The following is a 17,723-nucleotide window of genomic DNA, read 5'->3' on the forward strand; positions in this document are numbered from 1 at the left end:
CTGGTACAGAGCAGAGCAGGACATGGAGGAGAAATTAATCTGAGTGGAATCAGATCAAGGATGGGTATATCGGGACGTCCCTGGTGACAGAGTGGTTAAGAATCCACCTGCCAATGCAGGGGACACGGGTTCGAGCCCTGGTCTGGGAAGATCCCACATGCCACAGAGCAACTAAGCCTGTGCACCACAACTACTGAACCTGTGCGCCACAACTACTGAAGCCCGTGCCCCACAACTACTGAAGCCTGTACGCTTAGATCCCATGCTCTGCAACACAGGAAGCCACCGCAATGAGAAGCCCGCGCACCACAGCGAAGAGTAGGCCCTGCTCGCCGCAACTAGAGAAAGCCCGTGTGCAGCAACGAAGACCCAACGCAGCCAAAAATTAATTAATTAATTAATTAAAAAAAAAAGGATAGGTATATCACCCAACTTAAAGTAGCCACCCTTACCCAGACACATCCTAACTCGTTTTTTCATCACAGCACATATCATTCTTGAAAGTTTCTTATTTGTTTATTTTTTATCTGTCTTTCTCTAGTTCACATCCAACACAGCATCTGGCATATTTTATGTGCTCCGAAATGAATACAAAGAGGAGAAATTTTTCTCTGTAAGGTCACAGTAGGAAAGATACGTAAAGAAGTCCTTTAATAATCTTCCAAGTTTATACACAGTGTAACTAGAACTCCAAGCTGGGTTATTGATTAAATCAGTAGTAGGTGCACATTCCTTACGGATTCTCTACCTTAGCGGGGGAGAGTGGTGCTATATGTTCTGAAGAGACAATTATAATGCTTTTAAAATAGATACCTCTTGATTCAGTCTTAGAGTTTAGCTTTTAGTAACTTTCTTTTTTAAGAAAAACTTTACTGAAATATAACACGCGTTAAAAATATTGTAGAATGCTTTTGGTTACAGATGAATGTTTCTAAAATCAAGAAATGCTAAGAAAGACTTAAGTATGTAAAAATTTCTGAGGGCCTCCTTTTTCTTCAGTTCCCCCAGTTAGTAATAAATACATGTGTCCTTGCTGCTTATAACACCTTCAGCTCAAAGATCTCGGAGCGCTGTACACACAAAGTTACTATTCTTCTGTTTTTAGCTGAGAAACATGAGATTTAGGTACCAAGCAGTTTCCTTCAGCATTATAGCATCACAGCACCAAAGAACCCTTAACGAGATAATCAAATCCACTCCCTTTGCCTCCAAAGTATGCATTGAATTATTGAGCTAAAACAGGATTATATCTAAATCCTCATTTGTTAAGGCTCTTGGGGAAGGAGATTGTAATGACCCCATTTTAATAGCATTGACTGTTCATAAATGTTTCCTGGTATTTATTCTCCATTCTTCACACTACAATTTCAGCCTGTTTTATCTCACTCTTTCCTGACCTCCCATAATGTGCTCAATTTTGTACTGCTTTTTGATTTTTTCATACACAAAAATCTCATCTCTATAACAACATCATCAATAGGAATTACATTGCTTTACACTGTTTCAGTTTGCCCCAGAGTACAGGTTCAGGGATGTGTCAACTAGCTGATGGGTTGTAGTGTTAGAATCTATCTTGAGTGGAGAAAGTTAGTGATTGAGTGATATCCACATGATATTGGGGCATAAGGAGATACAAGAAGAAGAAAAAGAATCCAACCTTTTTTGAGTACTTGTTATGTGCCAAACACTCTTCTAAATCCTTTTACACATATTAACTTAGTTAATCTTCACAATAACTCTATGGGTTGGCTATTATCCCATTCTAAAAAAAAAAAAAAAAAAGGAAAGCTGATGTACAGAAAAATGTTAAATGTCCAAGAGCATGCAGTTGATAAGTGGCAGTGCTGACGTTCAAATCCAAGAACCCATGCTCCTAACCACTAAACTACAGCTTCTCTGGGTGAGGGGAAGGGGACTTTAATAGAAAGTGTCCAGGAAATGGCATATGGTGGCTCTGGTTTCAGTTCTCACTACAAGAAGAAGTGACTGTTGCTTGCGACAGCAGACAGAAGACCAGTGTTCTCCCAGAGGAAACACAGCTGCCAGGGAGAAGGCACTTACAGACACAGAGTAGAGTGCAGCAAAGTATAGTCAGCATTTAAGGGAAGCAGAACTTTATGAAGAATTTCATCAATAAAGAGTAACCGTGGCATGAATAATGACCTAGACTTAGGAATAAGGATCCTGAAGAAAGAAATGGACATTCCAGCCAGACAACCCAAATCAGACAACACATTGCGCAGATAACTGTGTACACACAGAAGAGCATCAGACAAGATCAGATCTGCTTCCATAGCCCCTAGTCATGTAGACAAGTCTTATGACTAGTTGCTTAGTAGAACATGTTGATGGTCTTCTTTACATCATTGTTTATAATTAGAAAATTAAAGTGCCTAAAATTCTTATTTGAGAGTGAGGATGTAATCATTTTAGGTAAATTCTTTCATCATCTTACAAAAGTTTCAAGTCAAAGGGTCCTTCTATATATTGCTAGATATGAGTTCCTGGTTGGAAGAGTAGGATGAACGCACACTCTGACACCAGAATTCTTTCATTGTCGACAAGATTTAAGTGCTACGTGCTACAGGTACCTAATCTATATGTTAGCATTATCACCTGATGTTATGTTGGAAATGGAAGTTTCAACAGTTTCCCCAGCTGTTAACTAAATACACATGTACATACACATCTATAACCATACATGTATTCACACCCTTATTCCTCCAGTGCACTGCCCTCTCTCATTCCAGTCTCCTCAGTTGATTGTCAAACTCCTTCCACGGTCCTGCCCCACTATACTGAATGGATATTAGTTTACAATTTTCCATTATTTTCTGCAGGCCCAAAGTGATGCCAAGTCCTCCACCGCCACGTGCTGCCAGGCTTGTTCTTATTGCTTTGGCCGGGAATGGCTATCCAACTTCTAGATTTATCCAAATCCTGTCACTCTCTAAGTTCCAAATCAAATTCCTCAGATGCTATTCTCCACAAATTCCAATCATTCCCGTCTCTATCCTCCTTTGGTACCTCCTGTGAATGCCACTTTGATAATCAGTCACATGGCACCCTGCGCATTGCTGCTGTTCATGCGTGGGTGACTTTTCTGACAAATCAGTCATATACTTTTTGGGCCTAGGAACTGACTCGTAAACTTCTTGCCCTTACACATCCCCTAGGACAATGGCAGACGTACAGCTGACTCTCAATGCACAAGTGTTCGAGATAAAATGAATTGAAAGCACTTAATTGTTCTCCTTCAGACTAACTGACGTCAATAAGTAAATTATTTTTGAAGGACTTTCACCCCCCTTGTGTCCCAGAAGGACCTCAAAGAGTCAGAGTTCCCTTTAAATCCACAGCGTGTTCAATGAGATGGATTGAGTATATCGTCTTCTCTCCACATGCTTTTTTAAATCCGGGTAATTTATGCATCTCTAATGTTGGACACAAAAGCATTTCACTGGGAGAGAATTGGAGGGGAAAAGTCTTACTATTATAGAAGCATGCAATTGTTTGAGCATAAACATATTTTTATGATAGTCCTGCAGTTGAATTTTCTCACACGGAGTTGATGCCTGTCATGACAGTTTGAGTCCTCTGTGTCTAGAAACTGGTACAATTCTGTTTTATCAGCATTGGTATTTGGGCAGGCAGCCTGAATAGATTAATGAGAAATGATGAACATAGAATATAAGATTTACCTAGTGGGTTAATCTCAGTGATCAGATACCACAGTGATATGCCTTAGCCTCAAACGTTCTGATCTGCCTTGAGAACTACAGTACCTGTGAATCCATCAACTATGAAGTTACCTAAAACACTCTTCAACTAATGTGTGCTTTTAGTCTCAATCACCTCCTGATGTGATGACTTTAATAATACTAATAATACCAGCAGCTAACATTCAGGAAATACAATAGGCCCATAATCGTCTCAGTTAAAATCCTTACAACAACAATAGTGTCGGGGGCACTATTATTACTCTCTTGTTAGTTGTTCTTGGGACTTTATTTTTTCTTTCCCCCATTTTCAGTATTTTGAGTGAACTTTTAGGGGATTACCTCTAACCCTCAACAACAAATTATTTTGTTTGTATTTCTACAGTCATTTCTTCAATCCTTTACGGGCTTCTTAAAAAGGTATGCTAAAAGAAGAATGATGCTAAAATCACATTTACAGAGAGATTCTGTTCGTCTTTGTATGGGGAAAGTATCAGTACTCCTAAAATCATTTTTCATGTGCCCAGCATTGTATTGGCTCCCTCAACCCCAGTTTTATTGAGGTATAATTGACATACAACTTTGTTTTAGTTTAAGGTGTCCAACATAATGATTTGATATATGTACATATAGTGAAACGATCACCCCAATAAGTTTAGTTAACATCTATCACCACACATAGTTACACACTTTTTTTTATCTTGTGGCTTTTTAAACAAGTGAGGGACACACACTGACCAGTGGCCTTAAGGAGCAATGACTACCACAACCTGGGCTAAAAGAAGTGCTCACTAACTATGTATGAAACAGGAAAGAATGAGGCAAAAAAATATATTCTGATTCTTTTGCTCTAGCCCTAAATTATTCATTCACAACCATTCATTCCATAATTGTAACTGAATCCATGAGTCCCTGCCCCTCCGTGCTCACATTATTTCCTAACTCAGTGAATGACACACCATCTTTTCAGTTATTCAGACCATAAATCCAGGGGCCTTCCTTGATACCCTCTCAAATCATTCCATTCCTTCATGAGCTGCATTAATCCATGTCACCACCAACTTACTTTTTTTTTTTTTTTTGCCGTACGCGGGCCTCTCACTGTTGTGGCCTCTCGCGTTGCGGAGCACAGGCTCTGGACGCGCAGGCTCAGCGGCCGTGGCTCACGGGCCCAGGCGCTCCGCGGCACGTGGGATCTTCCCGGACCGGGGCACGAACCCGTGTCCCCTGCATCGGCAGGCGGACTCTCAACCACTGTGCCACCAGGGAAGCCCCATGTCACCATCATCTTACCCACACCATCGCGCTAGCTTCCCAGATCGCCCACCTACAACTCCTTTTGCTCCTCCCACCCCACCTCGATGCAATAGGCGGAACAGCTATTTTCAATACAAATCTGATTGCGTTACACTTCCCATTGGCTTAAGGTACTCAGTGGTTTCCCTTTGACCTTAAGATAAAAACAAAATCCCCACCTGGTCTTAGAAAACCTCCTCCCCCTGCTTGCTTAGCTCCCAGTGCCATCTTGCATGGATGACTCCATTCCTCTTTATGACACCCGCCCCAGCCCTCCTGTGCCATGCTTCCTCCCTCGCACATGAATTTGCTGGCATAGCCTTCCCTCCCTTCTTTACTCGATGAACAACCTTCAGAAGTTAGTTTCATTAAGGGGTCCTCTTCCTTGACAACTCTGACTGTCATATCCTCCTACAGTCATTCATTTATTCACTTATACATTCACTCAAATAATTCAACAAATACCTACTGAGCAACTTCTCTGTGCCAGGCTCTGTGCCCGGGCCTGGGATACAATAGCAAGTGAGGCATGTGTGGTTCCTGATCTCATTGTCCAAAGTGGAAATCAGAGCACAAGTCTGTCTTCTTTCACAGGACTTATTGCAAGCAGAACTTAACGCCTATTTTTATTATTAGATTTATATCTCTTAACCTCCATGCAAGCAAGAATTTTTCCCCACTGTTTTGTTTCTAGAAACCAGCACCCTACCTGAAATATAATGTGAACTCAATTTGAATTAATTTTAGAGATTTAAACCTAAATACATTAAAATTTATCTACCATATATAGACTTATTAAATCTTAAAATATTTATTTTCTTCTTAGTCTTGTCATTTCATGAATTGTGGCGTTATGTTAGTCACATTTTTTTTTGTTTTTTCAGTACGCGGGCCTCTCACTTTTGTGGCCTCTCCCGTTGTGGAGCATAGGCTCCGGACGCGCAGGCTCAGCGGCCATGGCTCACGGGCCCAGCTGCTCTGCGGCATGTGGGATCTTCCCGGACCGGGGCACGAACCCATGTCCCCTGCATCGGCAGGCGGACTCCCAACCACTGCACCACCAGGGAAGCCTAGTCACATTTTTATTAACTTATTTTTTGTTAATTTATTTCAGAATATTTATTGCTCACTGATCAACGCTAGCTCATTCCTCTCTATAATTCCTCCAGATATTAAATGATAATACCTGTTTGGGGAAAAAGATCTGAAGTATCTGGGAACATTAATTTTCTATTTTTAAGCTTTAGTCAAAGCTTCTTATTCATATCTAAACATTGCGCCCAATTGTTCACTGACTGAAGTTCTAAAACGTACTTTATAATGGCTTTCAAAATCTGAACGTATTAAGCATCCTTGTTACTTCCTTCCCATTTCTTGAAAAAACAGTATTTCTCAATTTAAATTCTAAGGGTTCCATGGTCAAATGCTACTGGCTTAAACAGCAAAACAAATTTCTTCCTGCAGCATTTCATAGAGCCCTTGACCAGTTATTTAACGCTGTGAATTCCTAAGTCCGTGTGTGTGGTGGGGAGAGGGTGAAGGGTTGGGAGAAGTGGAGGGATGGTGATAGTATATTTTCAGATCACCAGCTTTTTCAAAAACATTTGATAGCTGCACTCCTTTCTCCAAGAGCTCTTGTCCGTACATTTTGGGAAATGCTGCTTTTAAATCAGCCTGATTCTAGATGTGTGGGATAAAATGTTGGCAGATCACTATTTCGGTCATCATTAAAAAAATGAACTTTTGCAATTTTCTCTGGAAGTCAACTGACTCCTGAAAGAATATGTGTCCAATTCAACCCAGCAAATGGTTATTGAACATCTATTATCTGACCATCTAGCGCTGGTAGTTTTCTTGACTAAGAAGACTACAGTGACATGCCTGTCCCTGTGGATGGCGAAGACAAGATCATTGGGACTGAGTCACTATGTTCCAGGCCTGCTGCAATGCCAACGCACAGCACCCCTGAATGTGTACGTTCTTATTCTTGATGATAAGACAAGGGATGCTCAGGTCACACAGTTAGCAGAGAGGAGAGCTGGGAATCAAAGCAGGGCCTCCTTGCTTCCAGGCCTGTCTGTCTCTTCTTCCCTGGCCACAGCATCCTGATTTACGTACAATCTTGTGTGAGAAGTTCACTAAAAATAATGTGAATATTGTATAAATAAGTCCTATGGAAAACATCAGGGCTGTTTTCCTGTTTCCAACAGATGGTATTCTTCCCCTTGCCTAAACTGGGTTTTCGCCCGGAACCCAGGTTGGAGAGTGTGTTTTGGAGAAATATGTAGCTAGCAAACCCTCTGCCTCCACTGCTCTGTCTTCTTTAAGTAAATTGTGAAATTTCCATTAATGCAGAAGTAGAACTACTTCTCAGCAGAAATTCCTAGCTTGTGTTTGTGGTTTAGGTTGGTGGCAGATGTGATTTCCTTCATAAAATCTTAGAACTGGAAGGAAGTGAAAAGATTGTCATAACATCCCACTCAGGCACAACCAGGGCATTTGAAACCTGGAAAAAGTTAGTGATTCGTCCAGAATCACATCAGAAGTAATAATACAAGTAAATATTAATGACGATGCCAGGGTGATTACTCCTGTGTATTGAGAATCTACCTTTATAAGTCCTTGTTATGTTGTATATATCATCCCTATTTTCTGATAGGGTATCTGAGGATCAGACAGGTTAAGTGACTTATCCAAAGCCCCACAGTTAATAGGTGGTAGAGCCCAGGTTGAAACAGTCAGTCTGACTCCAAGGCTTAGGCCCTTTCCACCATGCTGCTCCCTGCCTCCATTCTGTGGGCTCAAGGTAAGCAACAAGGAGTGATTCAGTCCAATCTCCCTCAACCCCAAATCAAATGGAAAATTGGGGAGCCCAAGGAAGTCTTGAAATCACATCATTTACATGAGGTATGACTGAAGAGAAATGGGCCTGAATTTTTAAAAAACGATGGTCATTGATCCAAAGAAGGGCATTTGCTTCACGTACTCATCATAAGAGGATGTATTATTTCAGCAGTGATGCCACAGCCTGAAACCACTTTGGAATTCCTTTTCATGCAATTATTTTTGTAACCTGCCATATGTTTCTTTGAATAACCTCATTAGTGGTAAAATATTTTCCTCTGAGAACAGATTTAATTTTTCCCGTTATTTCAAATTCAGCTTGGTGAATGAGTGGGGATCAAGTTTGGTGATAATGGTCAATATCATGTAATGAGACCTGTTTTCTTGAGTGACTTGATATACAGGCTCCGAGGGTTTTAATTAAAGTTAAGCTTTGTCCTTTGGATCAACAGTGATGTCAGTGGAATCCAAGACTCTCTCAGATCTGCATGGAATCTGAGAGAGCTTCTAGAACCAGTTTATATGTGTTATATGAAGATAAAATAATTCAAAACAGCTACATATGAGAAACAAATCCTTTATTATTCTTTATTTCAAGTGAGTGTAAGATTATGATGATTGTTATAGTCATTTATTATTTTTTTTTTGGTAAAATCTGTCCCTTATTTAGAGTTCTTACCTGTCTTTGACGGCCCAGCTCTATCCTACTTGGTTCAAGACAACACCCTACCAAGAAGAACCTCTGAACCATTACAACATTTGTTCTCTTTTCCAATTTCTTAGAATCTAGTCAAATACTACACTGCATTCTTATTTCACCTTTCAGGGTGTCTGCCTTATCTTCCTACAAAGACTGTAATAATTTTAAGGAAATAACTCAATTTGTTTTGTTTTGTTTTGTTTTGCTTTGCTTTGCTTTGTCCTGTGGTGGATGCACTATAAAATGAATGTTTTGGGGATGCAATGCTTCTCTCCATCACTTCCTCATTTTTGTATGTCTGTTCTCTATGAGTACAAACTGAGCTCCTGGAAGATTGTCAGTATTCAATACCTTCTTCCCTTTGACCTTACTCACTCTGATCTCAATTTTCCCTGAAAAGTTCCATTTACCATCATTTCTTTTTTATGTGAGGAAACTGGATTGACTATGGTTATATTCAGTGGTTGACTGAAGTGTAAAGTTGAGCTATTTTCAAGGGTTTTTGGTCAATGTAGGCAGCCTTCATCAGTAATTTAGGCCCAATCTTCTAATAGGAAGTTTGTATATTAAGAACTAAAAAAGTTTTCTGGGATAAACAAAATTCCTCTTCTACTGGGTTAAGAGGCAAGCCTTTCTTGAATTTATGGCCTCAGGACTCTCTGCCACAGGTCTGTTTTTGCTGTTTGATAAGACAGAGGTCAAGTCAAAGGTATTTGTTGTAGTGTGTTTATAAAACAGCTACTTTCTGCCCAGCCCTTGCAGATTTTCTCCTTTCTGTGGTACTAGGTTGACTCTTAGCTATAATTGCATTCTGAGAGCCTCAGAACAAAGTAAGGCAGTATGGGTGAGCACCTAAATCTCAGAGTTTAAAATCCAGTAGCCCCACGTAGAGGAAGTCAGCGGCGAGAGGGAAAGTGGACTTTTCTGCCAGTGGATAAACCTCCCCTCTGAAAAGGAAGTATGCTTGGTCATAGTAGAACTGGAGAAAAATGCAGAGAGGGTGTCTTTCTACTTTTTCCATTATAGAGAAAAAGTCAATTGAGAGGCCTGGGAAACCACAAAGAATAAAATATTGCTGGCTAATGGAAATAGGCACATTTGGAAATCAGGAAGTCAACCTTCTGCTCCAGCAGTGGTTCAGTGAATGACACTCCAGCATTGGAGGTCCTTTAAGAGAGCAGGGTGGTCTTTAATGTTTGCTAAAGGGAAACTTTCAGAAGAGTCAGTCCGGGGGGGAGAGTCTAGAAAGGTAGGGTGGTGTATTATGGTAAGGGTCTATGATGAAGCTCAGTTTTTAAAAACCCGATGCCTTTGTTTCCTTCCTGGTTCATCATGACATGTGGCATGAGTGTTCACAGAGCATATCCAGCAAGGAATTCCAAAAGCCCAACACACAGATTTATAAGGGCGGGTCTTTATCAAAGCAGTCTCATTATCTTGTAAAAAGCTGACAGAGAAAAGCCATCTGGAAAGTTAATCTTGAATTGTGTTGTACCAAGCAAACTCAAGGTAAGATTCTCAATAAGACTGAAAACAGTCCGAACTAAGGAGTATGACTTAGCAGATTACTAGCAAACCAAAACATGAAATCAGAATTGTTCCTAAGAGTTGGGATGGTGAAATGAAGTGACTTCCCATAAAGTACTCTTAAAATACAGATTTCTGCCTCTTACCACCATGTCACCACACCCCCAAACCCCTCCTTCTCCCACTCCCACTCTTAAAGACTTTGATTCAATCCTTCTGTACTTAGGAGTCTGTTTTCAACAGCATTTAAACAGCTATGTCTGGGAACCTCTAGTCAAGGCAACTAACGAATCAGGATAATTTCTACCAGTGGGTTTCCAATCTGAACGCATGCTGAATCACCTGGGGCACTTTTAACAATACCAGTGTTGGGGGTTCCTCTCCCAGAGATTCTGATTTAACTTATCTGAAGAGTAAATTCTTAAAAGCCATTCAGTCAATCCTAATATGTAGCCAGGGTGGTGGACCACTGAATTGAGACAAATCAGACCCCAAACTTCCCATTCTGAGACTTTCTGGCAGACGTTCATTTGACTTGCAAAATAGTTACATCCAATTTTTTAAAATTTCATACTGTATTACTTCTACCCTTGATCAAAAACCCCTAACTATTATAAAGCAGACATTTGTCTTTCAATATTAAAATTAATTTCGTTTTCATAACTGTTGACCTATCTTAGGATATTACTTGGCTGCAGTAGTGGCAGGAGTGGGAGTCTGTGACACAAGACCTTTTCCCCCAAATGTTTAAATTTCTCTTGCAAATCCCCCTCTGCTTTTTTCAGGGAATGCACCTGCCAAAAGATAGAGAAGGTGAGGCCACCTATTCAGCAAAGACAGAAGCTCCTGTAAGCCCAAAAGGCTGGCCAGGAATAAGAAGACTGAGCAGGGATGCCTCAGTTGTCCTAAGAGAAAAGGCAGCAGAGGCTTCTGGAAGCTGCAGTACAATTCTTGCCTGGAGACATTGAGCTGCTCCAAGCCAGGCCCTGCTTCCTGACTCATTTGACTAAAGTCCACTATGCTGCCCCGTAGACTATCCAAGACACCACATGCCAATTAAATCTGCATTTAATTTAATCTGCAATTAAAGTATTTGTGTCTTCTGTACTGCATCTGAGTCCTGGAGATCCTGGGTTCTGCCAACGTCATGAGTACCCAATCCCTCATCGTTCTATTTAACTTATCTGAATTCGTGTTGATAACCTGAAGAGTGTAACCCCCGCCTACACTGCTGGCCAGCGGACTAAGACCCAGCATAGTAAAATGGACATTCTGGACTGTCCCTAGATGGTTATGCCATTCTCTTTACTTTTTATTTGACCTGTCCAGGCCGTGGTAATGACTAGATGGAACCTTGAAAATATTAACCATTACACGGTAAAGTCTTTTTGGTACAGAGTTCTAGGAAAAAACTATTTTAGAGTACAAGAGGGAATTCTGTCAGAAGCTTGTAAAATGCCTGTTGTGAATGAAGTAGTTAGAATACACTTCTTTTGACGAACAAAACTTCCAAAAGTGTTTTAGGAAAGGGAGTGTATGGGAAGGGAAAACAATATTCAACCATCCCAAAATAGCTGGTTCATTACTACAGGAAAAAGATAAGACGAAGGCAGATTAGTCACATTTCCTTATTTGTTATTGTACCAAAATTATCCAGTGAATTGCAGTGTCATTTTGCATTACTACTGAGACTTCTTAAATGCATCAAATCACTGAGAATGGAGTACAAGAAAAAGAATTACTTAAATCAAAGCACAAGTTTTTAAAACAGTGAGGGACTCAGGTTAGTAATATGTATTCCTTTTTTTTTTTCGCAGCAGTCTAGCCCTGTTCACTCCAGGTGTACAGAGCTGACAATGAAACCAAGTCTTGGCCATCTTAGTTTGCTTCTATTTTCTTTGCTGTTCTCATATTCGTACAGATTAGCTTTAAATCTTCTTGGCCTACAAATGGGACCCTCACTTATTAATACATTCATTCAACATATATTTATTAATCATCTGTCTTGTGCCATGTACCACCCTGTGACTTGTCATCTTGGCTTACTTCACCTCTTGTCACAGGAGTGATTCACGTACAACAGTGATGTTTGCAGCTCTCTTTTTGTTTCTCTATTCGCCTGTAACAATAAAAATCACAATAGCTAATACTATATGGCATTGACCTTGTGCAAGGCACAGTTCCAAGTGCTCTATAGAAGTTAACTTTTTTGATCCTCCTGAGAACCCCAAGAAGAAGGCTTCATTTGTATCTCTATTTTCTAGAAGAAAAAGCTGAGGTACAGTTTAGATGTTAAATAATTAAATAATATCTCTGAGTATAGCACAGCTAGTAAGTGGCACAACTTGGTTTTGAACCTGGGCAGTCTAGCACCAGAAGCTGTATTTTTAATCACCATGGAATCTCTGGTTGCATCTACAAAGCCCCCGTTAGTGGCACATCTCTGCTTTGACCTAGCCCTCCATGGAAATGCTTCCACCTGATTCATTCCACTCTGATGCAGAACTCGGAAAGGACATTTGAAACTGAAGACCTGCCTACTGCATACTTTTAGCCTTAGTTACAAAAACAGTTCCGGTAAATATAGTAAATTTTTTTTCTAAGCTAGTAGTTTCTTTCTTTCTTTTTTTTTTTTAATAGTGTTAATTAGAACATTTGCTTTCCTCTAAATGGAGGCTGTATTTTCTTCATTAGTAAGATATCATATGTTCTCATCCTAGTTAATTCTAAGATGATTTATTTCTGTCATGTCAAGTGTTTCTTAAATATGACATCATTCTGTGTATTGAATTGTTCTTGGCTAATGTTCAGCATAATCATTTATACATTAAAAGAAGTAAAAGTTTTAATTCAAGGTCAAAGCCTTGGGCCCACATTACATTTAGACAGCTCCCTTCATGGCAGAAGTCATGTTGTTTAGCTCATGATCCAAAGATGGCACGTGGGCCAGTATCGAGTAGCCCATGAGCCATTCGTCATCACCACTCATTTCTTTTCCCAACACTTCCTTGATTTTCCATGGACCTTCTCTTAGATTCACCAAGATTCCTCATCTTCCACTCATGAAATTATACTGATTCACAGTCTCTGTTTTCTGTCTTTTCATGTGAGAGGTTTACTGGGATATAAATGAATGATTGAAAAGTTCTAAATAGAAAAATATATTAAATAGGGAGAAAGTCCTTTTTAACATTTTATAGCAACAAATAGCTTCACAATATTCAGAAATGGTCACATAAATCATCTATAAAGGGAAAGAAAACAAGAACTTTAGACTTAATGAAGGTCATGATGATTGCTTTCGTGGTGTGTGTTTTGGTAGAGAATGTATTTGAAGATCGTAGGAATTCCTAAGACCTTGCTGGGAAATAACAGGATGGCAGGAACTCAGATCCCCCATATAGCACCCCTACCCCATTACACACTCACTTCTGATATGCCATGAGTTGCCAGGAAAACTCTACACACACACACACACACACACACACACACACACACACACACACACACACACCCCCCCACACCACACCATACACCACATACGTATGCTTCAACTCTTTTCTCCTTTCTCTCTGCAAGGTCCCATATCTCCTTCTCTTTCCAAAGTAAGCAGAGGAATAGGCATATAATTTCAAATGACAGACTTACTGAAGACATCTCTTGATGTGCTAATTTGACAAAATGCCTTCACTTGGAAATACGTTATGGTCCAGACAGGAAATCAGGAGGTGACATTGTAGTCCCAGCTTCAATTCACTGAAGTTGAATAATAGATATAAGATGAATAAAAGATAAGTTGAATAATTCAACATGAAAAATAAAAAAATTACTCTGAGAGCTGAGTCATCCAGTTTGTATCCCATTGATCCAATTATCTGGACGAATGCCAAATCCCCATTTTACTTTATGCTGTGAATGCCTTTTTGGTTGGTATGTCTTGTGAAAGTACTTTGTGGTTCCTGGGGGAAAGTCACCCTGTGGTACTATCAGCAGTTTTTCTCCTTCTGACTTGTTAGGATAATAACTTCTGTTTTTACAGTCAACACTTAGAAATTCAGGATAATGTAAAATGCCCTAAGCTTATGACCCAATTTTTATAGAACTATCGTCATTTGAAATATTTTATCTTACCATCCCCATAAACCACTGTCTTAGAAAAGTGAAGCTCTTACAAATGTTGTCTTTGGATTTGGATGGACTGAAATTTGAATCACAGCTCTGCCACCCACTAAGCTGTGTGAACTTAGGTAAGATGTTTTACACTTTGAAGCCTCAATTTTTTCATATGTTCTTCCATTTTAGAGTTTGAGGATAAAATAAGATTATGCATGCAAAGTTGTAGTATAATGGCTGTCTAGAAAATGCTCATAAATATTAGCCATTATTATTGGTTAATTCAAATATTTTGGGGTCGTACTGTTTATTCTAGATTGCCTTTTATATCTAGAAACTCTCCCCAAATTATTTTTGAGGCCTAACGTATTTTATTTGTAAAATATGATGACTCTATCTAAAGAGAATGGAGATTATATTAAACAGATAATCTCCATGTCTGTTTTAAATTCGTATTTTGAACTTTCTTCTCCTCAGTTACAAAGAAATGAGTGAGTAACTGAATGGATTTGCTTGAAACTTACTTTTATCCCTTCTTTAACTATTGATGTTTTATGAAATTGCTAAGTGAAATAGTGCAGGGAAAGAAAAGAAGAGGTAAATGACACAAATAGCAAATTGCATAATTATTTCCTGTATATTTAGATAAGACAGAACATTTCTTCCAAAGTGTTAAAATAAATCCCTGTTTGTTCTAACTGCAACTTTGTGACCTGGTGAAAGGGAGGAATGATTAGTCAGTTTTATGGTGGGGGAAACCGAACATGGAATATCCCAGAGAACCTTGGCCCAATTATTCATTGCTTATTAATGTTGCTTCCTCCGATCACTGAATCATATTGTCTATTGGCTGATCCATTCTTTTATTTCGATTAGGCAAATATCTATTGAGCATCTTCTATGTGCCAGGCACTATTCTACATGTTAGGGATAGAGAAGTGAGCAAAGGAGACCAAAACCCCTGCCTTCGGGGAGCTGACAAAATAAGTAATTAAACTGCCTATTATGTTATATGGTGATACATTCTATAAAGCACATTAAAACAGGAAAGCAGGATGGGGAGTAGGGTTACAATTTTAATGAGAGTGGTGATTAGCAAGGTGCTCCCTGATAACATGACATTTGATTCAAGGCTTGAAAGAGATGAGGGAGAGAGTCATACAGGTATCTGGGGGATTTGCCTTCCAAGCAAAGGGAACAGCATGTGCAAAGACTTTCAGTAGAAGGATACATACAAATTTAGGAACAAAGTCTCCAGGATTGAGTGGACAAAGGAAGGAGTAAAGGAGGCAGGGGGAGTGTCAAGAGTTACAGGGTCTGGCAGGCCATTCCGATGACTTTGGGTGTGAATGAGACTAAGCTGCGAGGGCAGTTGGAGGTTTCTAAACAGAGGAATGGCATGGTCCAACTTCAGTTTTATTGGGATCTCTCTCTCCTGGGTGGAGAATAGACACTGGGGACCGAGGACTGAAGCAGGAAACCAGCTAGGAAGATAGCGGAGTAATCTGCACAAGGCTGTAGCAAAGGAGGTGGTGAGAAGCAGCAAGGGCTGACAGAATTGGCAGAATATACTGGATGAGGTCTGTGAAAGAAAGAGGAGAGCTGAGAATGACTCCCGGGTTTTTGGCCCGAAAAACTGGAAGGGTTGAGGGGACACCATTATCTGAAAAATTCAATGTCTTTGGTCCAGAAATAAAGCTGCAAATTCAATCAATGGTAACATCATTTTATTTGCACTGTACTCATTGGAAACGTGTAAATTTAATTTAAGTAGGGGTTGACATAACATCTACCATTGCTTTTTCTGGAAATAATAGGCGGTCTAAAGAAATAAATCGTATAAACAAGACTCCAGAAAATGCTCTTTGGACAGGAGTCTGTTTCAAAACTTAACAAACAGATTTTTAAGCAAGAATATTCTCCTGCCTCCGTCGCAGACTTAAGCAAAGATAATGGACAGGGTGGGTCCCAGGTTTGGGTATTTTTAGAAGTCTCCCTAGATGATTCCACGCGCCCGCCTTCTCCTTCTCCTTGCCACCCCTTCCCTTTAGTCTGGTGAGAACTACTGTAGCAACTTGGAAAGGGTTTGTACATTATAAACCATATATTAGTTATGTTTTTGCATTCCTTAACGTGGGTTCCTTCAGGAGCTCTATCTGCATTTTGGAATCACAGTGCTCCAAGAATCTTTGAAATCATCTTAGTACCATCCTAGACTTAATGTTGTATGCTGAGGCTGAGAGATTGATGAATGTTTCCTGGAACTCTATGCTAAGACACATTCTGAGGCTGCTTCTGGGCCTAATAGAAAGTTAACTGAGACAGATTAGTAAAATTGGCCATGGGAGAAGGATGGAAAGTTACTCTGCACATACCACATATCTGCCATCCTGCCTTGGCCCAATCTCTCATTTCAGGGAACTTTGCCTGAGGCCCAGAGACTGTTAGGAGTCCCAGTGCCCGGTCCAGCACAGTTCACGTGCTAGGCCATCTGTGTTACCCTAGAAAAGAAGTACCCGCATGCACACACATGCACCTATATCTCTAAGAACCTAAACGTTGAGACTCTAGAGCCTGCAATCCAGACTTTTCACTGATCTAGACAGATCTGAATCACTGAACTTTTATTGTATATGAAGGGCAATTTCCTTGAAAGATACTTTCTGTTGTTTACATTTGTTTCTTCCTTTTATTTTATTTTTAAAAATTTTATGATTTGGCATGAAGTGGAAACAATGAAATAAAAACAATATCTTACAGACTACAGTGGATTTACAACTAACACTATGATCCACAAAACCAGGCATAAAGAATTTGTTCTTTCTGTCTCCCGGGCCATGGAATGTAAAGGAAATGGCTGAAGAGCAGCTGCAAACAATTACTAAGCATTTTCAATGGTCTTGCGAAATGCCCTGAATTCAGAGCATCCCTTCGGAAGCCCGGATTGCACTCCTCTGAAGCAGTGCCCTGCCATTGGCTAAATCCATATTCTGCCCCTCCTTGGCAGGGTTTCCTCATCAGACTTTACGGAGGCTCTGTCTCCTGACACCCTGAAATAAAGAGCCCCTCTCTCTTTTTCTTCTTGAACTCCCTCTCCTTGCCTTGCCTTCATTCTGTCTTCCAGAATGTATTTCTTATGATTCCTCTAGTCTCAGCACATCACAATTGCAGACACTGGCTGCTGGAGAGACAGAATCCACCCTGCACACGCAGGAGGAAATTTTCCTTTCGTCCTGTCCAACACGAGTGAGCTAATCATGAAAGACTGCCCGCATGAACTTTCTTATTATTGCACTGGGGATTCCTGAGTTTTAGTCAACTAGAAAAGAGACTTTTCTGAAGAAACTTAACTCCTTAGACTGACATGTGAAATCCACAACATAAAATGCAACTAGAATGTGCATGGTAAACTGTGGTTGCCATAGCTAACTTTCACTTGTGTCCAGAGAGAGAATACACTGTGGGTGATTGGTAGGAAGGGTAGCTGAAAGAAATTTCAGTAACTTAAACGAAGAGCTGGATAG

The sequence above is a fragment of the Lagenorhynchus albirostris genome, chromosome 3, assembly GCF_949774975.1.
Source record: "Lagenorhynchus albirostris chromosome 3, mLagAlb1.1, whole genome shotgun sequence".
NCBI classification, from domain to species: Eukaryota; Metazoa; Chordata; class Mammalia; order Artiodactyla; family Delphinidae; genus Lagenorhynchus; species Lagenorhynchus albirostris.